Raw genomic sequence first — 5,916 nt, 5'->3', positions numbered from 1 at the left:
AATTCTTCAGTACACTTGTCTAACCTATGGTGTTTACCTTGCTCTCCATCATTTTCCTTTGTCTGGTTTCATAGTGGACTAATAAGTCAGTCTGTGACCTCAGTCAGATTCCTACTGATCTGGTAGCTTCACTGAGGGGAAGCATATAATGAACTTCAACACTGCAGTGGCCTGAAGGCTATAGGTATTGTAGGTGTGAAAATTGAGCATTTTGTTAATTGCATATCAGGTGAATGTGAGCAGGCAGAACAGAAGATGTGCAGGTGTGCTACTGGTTGGGAAAAAAGCAGTCCTGCTTATTGAGGAAGAATTAGAAATGAAGAAGAGTGGAACTTACTTAAACTACTTTGTTTTGAAGGGCAGATATCTGTAATGTTCTGAAATTTAGGTCTAACAACTGCTTTGACCCCTATTTTACCCCCAAAACAATCCTGAGAAAATAGATCAATAATATTCAGAGCCAAGTGAAATTCCTATCTCGTAAGTCCCCAAAGACATTTAGGAATAGGTATAAGGTACTAGTCATGTGAGGTAATCTCCACTGCTAGTCTTCCTGGCTGAACTGAATGCTACTTTTGAAGATGGTTAGCCCTTCTAGCCATCTCAGTCACAAGTTCTATTACAAAGCAGGATTACAATGCTCTTTTTCTGTAGGTTAGGAGTGATTTGTTTCACAAGATGCCACAGTGTGACAAAGCCTATCGAAGAGAAGATAATTTTCAGTTATCAAGGTAGCACCTGTAATCTAAATGGCAATTAGTTGCTCCAAAGGGAACAGCTCATGGGTTACATCCTTGGAGTTAGAAGTAAATTCAGAATGGTTTTGATGAGGTCCAGCATGTCATTACATGGGAGAAGAATTTCCCTCTATTTCAGAAGGGCAATGAATGCACTCTGTGGCCACTCATTTTAAATGTGAGGGGTAGTCATGACCCCCAAACCCCAGAATCTTATTTCTGCATAGAAAACAAGGCAGGTTTTCAGTTAGCTTCAGGAATTATAATTTTATGTCACTCTAAGAGACTGAATTGTTATCCTGAACCATTTGCCTCAAAGATTGTTAGGTGTGAGGGACTGGGCCGTCATCTCAAGGAACCGTGAACTGCTTATCTCGAGCCCTTTGTCTCTAAGATAGTCTGTTTAAACAGGACACTCCTCTGTCCATAAGGATGATTACCAGGCCATTGAGGCATCCAGGGGAGGAAACAGGCTGGAGCTGATCTGGTGCTGATCACGCAAAGGTCGTGTGATAGACGAAACCTGCAGCACATGACATCATCAAAACATGCCTTATAAAAACCCATAGAGACAAGCTGTGGGGGCCTTCTTCACCACCAAAGAATTGAAGATTGAGGACCAACGGGACGCTGCTGGATCTGTGGTGGTGACTGTCCGTGCAACTCCCACCACCGACTGCTTGCCTGAGGACCAACGGGACACCGCTGGATCCATGATGGTGACTATCCTAGCAATCCTACCCCGACTGCTTGCTTGATTTCTACCTTTTCTTCCATTCTATTCTATCGCCACCATTTTCCACTTTTGATACTTTTGATAATAAAAGCTATTTTGACTATAGGGCATTTGACCTCGTTTGTGTCTTAATCTCGCTCTTGGGATCATATTGACACCTCCCCCGACATTGGATCGGGACAGTCACTAATGTTTTTATCTACCTAGTTTAGGCTACTTTATTTTATTACACATAAACACCATATTACAGGTTTGACAATGCTTGTATTGAGCAGACTGTCATACATCTTTCTTTAGACAGATTAATGAGAAATTTTATGAAGGAAAGAGCTCATTTAGGAATTATGTCTGAGACTGTATTGCAAAGTCTTGTCTATATTAAAGGTGATAAAATATTTAGAATTACTTTAATGAATCTATTCTTATCTCTCAAAGGAAAGAAAGAGGGGCAATTCATGCAGTTAGTGCTTAATGGAAAAGGTTTATGTGCTGATACATACTGTTTTGTTAACCTTCTTCTAGTTAATTCATTATGTATTATTGAAAAGCCTCTCACAAGACGCAGTAAGAGAGTTTCTCCTGTAAGCCAGGCAAAAAAATTAACAGAGTAGAGGTGCCCTGGGTTTATACTACCACCAATATAAACCATGCTTCTCTGTGTCATTTACTATATATTCAAGATCTTATAGTTACAACCATTTATCATCCCTTTCTTTTACAGAAGAAGGAAAATAAACACTAAGGTATCCTTACAGGTTTCACACCATTCCTTCCCTGAAATAGCCCAGTCCCAACTTCTTCAAGAATCCAATGCAAAAGACTACTGTTTTTAAGTTATTCCATCTGCTCACAGAATTTGGAGGTAATTTGGGGTAAAAATACACCAAACTGAAAGAGTATTTCACTGCACTTTTTGCCATTAGAGAGACTCAGTTTTCCTCTGATGGGCATTATCAGACCTCTTGATGACCATAGTTCCGTTTTAATTTATTTTCATAGCCTTCTCACAGTGTGCAAAACCTACAGATAAAATAGAGGGCATACTGATTTAAGTGAAAGGTTTTTTTCATTAGCTCTGGTGAAAGAATGAGAATTTTTTTCATTAGCTTCAGTGTCAGTAATTTTATTCTAAAGCAGGTTTTACTGGAATAACTGATGCTCAATTCACCTATATTTTAACTGAGAAAGACTGGCAAAAATCTGGTTCTTTTCCTCCCACCTAGCCCATTCTTTTTCAGCAATATCTTTTCTGGTGTTGAAAAGCCATACTTCCTCTTTTATTAATTTTCAATATATTTATCCTCTGGTTTTATTCAGTTTCACCAGTGAAGCATGGTAGACTGGATTTCCCATCCAAATATTGCTGGATTCTCTTCTATGAATATGAATTAGTATTGAATTTTTCTCATCGTATCAGATACAATGTGGCAGAAAGGTCTTAATGGTAATGAAAAACATATTTTTTCACACAAGAGTGAAGCATGCTGTATCATTAAAGCAAGGGACTGAGAGTTAAATGATCTGGGTCATTGAGCAGCTGTGGGCAAATAATTTAGAACAGCCTTCTCTAATTTTCGTTAAATCAGACAGCCAATTTCGATTTCACGTTTGCAACATCCATGAAAATCAGGTCAGTCATTTGAAGTGTCCATATCTGAGTTTATCACACATGCTTTAAGGGTAAGTGTTAAAGTCTCTGTGACACTTTTTCTCCCTACCTAAGATTAAAAATGTTTTGGTTCTTTCACAAATGTATATAATAAAGCTTAACTAATTAATTTAATGTATCATTATTAATAAATAATTAAACCTCTTAAATATCCACAGATGAAAGCTGCTAATGGAACACTATCATTAAGAAGCTGGTGCTAAGAAACATGCAATTCATGGTAGCAATAGCAAGTAGTTCTAATGAGGTCACAACATACCTCCTTCACTTTCTCATTGGGTAAAATAATCCATTTGGATTGGAAAAATAATGGTAACAGACATTTTTTCTTTTATGATTATAAGCAAAAAGTATGAAAAGATACTGTCCATCTTGTTGCTGCAAATTCTGACACTGAATGGCTGACAAAATCCTTTTAGCAATTGCGTTTCTGTCTGAAAGAAGGCATTAAAGGTTTAGAAAGATTAGAGAAGAAACTGATTTAGAGTTTAACATTATCCTCTGACCTACTACATATAATGACTAATGTGTTTTAAGATTAGAGAGCATGTCCAGACAGGACATGGAAAGGTTATATCTGAATGCTGCAATATTTTTAATTGCTGACTGTTAGAGGCAGATTCCATCAGAAAGACACTTTCTCTGTCTTATATACTGCTTGTCTCCCACAAGTGCATAGTTGTACAGAAAAAAACTGCATTTTCTATCACTTTGTTGAAGAGTCACCAGACTTTTTTAACCAATTTGTGACTTTTACAAAAATTAGCTAGAACTACCAGACATCATAAAGGATCTGTTTTTTTGCAAGTTTTAAATTCAAAGCTGAATAACGAAGGTCCCCCTTTTACTTGCAGTGCTCCTCACTTAGCAAACAAAGACCTCATCCATGCCTTACAGATCAATCTGGTCTCAAGCAGGTTGCGCTCATGAATCATCAGTGTAATCGTGTCTGCTTATTATTTTACAAGTCCCCACAAAACTGAAGAATATCAAGGATGAACCAAGACACTGAAGATGACGAACTTCATCAGAACTTCAGAACTGGATCTCATACTGCAAAAGCCTTTGAGGCACAGGCCAAATGAAAGTCCAGTTCACTTTTTCCCAACTGAACTGTCTTCACTGCATCAAGACAGCAGAGAAGCCATTCCTCAATTTTATTATCAAACAAGGAAATGAAAATTTTTAGGCTTGGAAAACAAATGCAAAAGTTGCAGCAGCTACTTTTTAGGTTAGAAATACTTTTTGAATGCTAACCGGTGCCTAATTTCCCAGGACATTAAAAGCTAAGCCCCCTCCCTATTTCCTATTATACTAGATTGTTGCAAAAGCAGCACTTTAGAAATCAAACTTTTTTGTGTGAACTCTATTTCTTTTCACTTTGAAAAGAACCCACAACTTTCTGTCAAACCAATTTGTTTACGTAAAAAGATTCTCACCAGCTAAAAGCTTTGTGATGTATTTAGCACATCATGAAGGCTTAGTGTTAATTGTTTATAGCAGTGCAGATGATTTTGCTGTTTACTTTCCAGATCACCACTTTCACAGAAAATTCACAATTATTGCATTATGTAGAACTGTGTTCAATAAAGCCATTTTTTGCAATATTTTGAATGTACACTGGGTTCAGTTAATGCAAAAATCTGTAAAATAATGTCACATTGTTAGTTACATTTCAATGTAATTAATTCAAATATAATATATAATTAGAAACTATGGTAGTAAAGCAGTATTATTCTCCCTGGCTGAGGTAGGTCAACCCTGTCCCAGATGAACCAGCTTAAATCTTCTGAGATGCAAATAATATATAAGGATCCTTTCTCGAGAAGTGCTATAGTCTACAAGGATTTCTGTCCCCCCACCCCAGGATCATGCAATATTTAGTTACAACTTCTGTAATTTACCATATTATATAACACAGAATTGGAAACCCACACCAGACAGTAGAGGAAAAATAATGCCATTGTTTCATGACCCTTTATCTCACATGGTGGACTAAATTCCCTGACAATTAAGCTATGTGATTTTATTTTAAAAGATGGTTGAATGGAAGCCGTACTCTGAAAAAACCAGACCTGTCACCCATAGAAAAAAAGCAACTGACAAGAAAAAAGTCACCATAAAGTAGCAACTTTACTAGTCTAGTAAAGTGTTACACCTGCAAGGCAAAGGCATCACTAAGACTTCAGCATCTAAATAGGAGAGAGCTTAACAACCTGCCATCCTGTTCAAATCGCAACAAGTAAAAGAAACTGAAATACTTTTGTACATTAGAACTGTGACAGCTTTTCAAAATGAATATAGAAATGTGTAATCCAGAGAAGTGTCTACTAGCCTTGGTAAGCAGAAAGAGAATAAATTACATCAATATGATGACTTTATTATTTCAGGTAATGTAATTTGGTACATAGCAGTATCTAAGTTGTGCTGAAGACCTTTCTTCCTATAAACTGAGGGTGAATGAGCTGCCATGTAACATCTTTCACTACCAGGAGCACTGGAAAGCATATTAACAACTACTACATACACTGTTACCAGATACTACGTGCACAGACCTAAACTAGATTAAAAGAATCCTTCTGTCAACAGTTCATGATCTAAGCATGCAAGGCACGAAAAACACCCTTTTTTCCAGTCAGGGACTCGTTATCCTGTTCTTTACATTATAAATATTCCCAAGTACAAACCGGCAATGGTTTCAGTACTGCCTAGTGTCATGGTTTAACCCCAGCCAGCAACTAAGCACCATGCAGCCGTTCACTCACTCCCCCCCA

Source organism: Haliaeetus leucocephalus, unplaced genomic scaffold, assembly GCF_000737465.1.
Source record: "Haliaeetus leucocephalus isolate CR32 unplaced genomic scaffold, Haliaeetus_leucocephalus-4.0 Scaffold208, whole genome shotgun sequence".
Taxonomy (NCBI): Eukaryota; Metazoa; Chordata; class Aves; order Accipitriformes; family Accipitridae; genus Haliaeetus; species Haliaeetus leucocephalus.
This window is presented reverse-complemented; position numbering follows the sequence as displayed.